This window comes from Chelonus insularis, unplaced genomic scaffold (assembly GCF_013357705.1).
Source record: "Chelonus insularis isolate UGA/USDA-ARS -01 unplaced genomic scaffold, ASM1335770v1 contig_70_pilon, whole genome shotgun sequence".
Classification (NCBI taxonomy): Eukaryota; Metazoa; Arthropoda; class Insecta; order Hymenoptera; family Braconidae; genus Chelonus; species Chelonus insularis.
The window spans coordinates 909,014-910,718 of record NW_023276716.1 but is presented as its reverse complement, the minus strand read 5'-3'; the positions used below and the strand labels follow the sequence as shown (position 1 = coordinate 910,718).

The window sequence follows — 1,705 nt, the reverse complement described above, 5'->3', positions numbered from 1 at the left end:
TCTTAGCTCTATTATTCCCACTAGATGATTATAAATTTATTCAGAGTAATATTTCATTCATTAGTGAACAAATAGCATGCCATTCATTTGATTTTTATGATAATTACCAGAAAACAAATGTCATTAAAGATTTTCTCCATTTCAGATTCTATAAAACGCTAGGTTTTAAGTGGGAGGCAATGGAGATAAGCGGCAATAAAACTGTTAGTACTGTTCCCCAAATGAATAAAGTAATTTCGAGGATATATATCATCAGATAAACTAAACGTTGGAGTATATATTGTAATTATCTTAACACGCAAGTCAGTTTCAATTAGTGGCTCTTCGAGTGACGTACTTAACCAGAATTCTGTGCAAAAGACAACATCATATAAATCTTTTGAAAAATGATTCGCGTAAGTACATTTAATATATTCAATATTTTGTTTTATTTAAATAATAAAAATAATTAAAAAAATAAATAAAAACAATAATAGAAAATTAAAAATTTATTATTTAAATAAATCAAATGTTTAAAAAATAAAATTTTGGTTCGGTTTTTTTTTAAATTGATTAATTGTTTTAATTGCAGTTTGTTATAAAGTGTTTGATCATTTTGTGCTCAATTTCAATGTTATTGGCCGCACCGTCATTTGGCTCCACTACAGAGTGCCTGAATTGTGCACCTAAAGACCCGATAGATGCATAATTAAACCCAGTGATTGGAATAAACATAAATACCAATGAATATTAATGTAAAATTATTTATTAAATATTGTGAATAAGAGGTGATACAGAGAATTTGGTTACGAAGTTAACGATGGATACAAAAATGACAAGTGGGATTAATCTTGAGTTACCGCTTATATTTATTAAATCAAAAAGTGTTAAGTCTTATTTTACTGAAAAATTTAACACCTCAGAAAGAGTTTTATCTACACAATATACACTTAATTACTGCAAATAGTTGTCGTATCAGAATATAATATGCTAATCATCAATCAATATATGTATCATCAGCAGTCTGTAATTCTTGCAAAACTATGACAAAATCTTTCTGATTGTTTTATCATATTAATTTAAATTTATCATGATAGTAAATGTCTATAGTACAAATAAGTTGATATCCATAAAAAGGAAAAAGAGTAAAAAAAAAAAACGTAAAAATATTGTACGATTTTTATCAAAAGCTGGAGGATTATATATAATATAATGTAGAAGATATATATAAAAATTTGCTGACGTCTTTGATCACCAGGCTGTAATTATCTTATTCTCTACCATAAAAAGCAAGATAAAATCCTTTTGATAGATTGTACAATACAACGTCTATCACAAGTGAATTTATTGTATTTTACACTACATTATCGTAGTTATTCAATCCGTCTGTATCCGTCCGCCAGGAAGCTGTCAAGTTACACACAGGACAGTAGATAGATGCACGGAATGCAAAGCCTCACCATCGTGGTTCTCGACGTGGACGGATGGCTTGCGTTTCATTGTATGCATATTCGAACAGCTGGAAGCCACAAGCAAACGGACGATAAGTCGTCGCCTTTCATCCCTCATACTCAGTAAAATTACGACCCTTAACTATCTTTGTCTTGTCTGGTATTGCGTAAGGATTGATAATGCACCTGTGACCATGGATACAAGCCATTGCCAGTTTATATTTTTTTTATTATGTTATTACACTTTCAGTACCATATGTAACTTTTTAACAATA

At 29.6% G+C, this 1,705-nt stretch overlaps 1 long non-coding RNA gene across 1 annotated transcript; it reads left to right on the top strand.

Moving 5' to 3' along the window:
• Positions 1 to 256: 256 nt before the first annotated feature.
• Positions 257 to 727, top strand: LOC118070981 (uncharacterized). The gene is made up of 2 exons (XR_004690828.1): positions 257 to 395; positions 572 to 727. It is a non-coding gene; the product is annotated as an uncharacterized lncRNA (long non-coding RNA).
• The last annotated feature ends 978 nt before the right edge of the window (positions 728 to 1,705 follow it).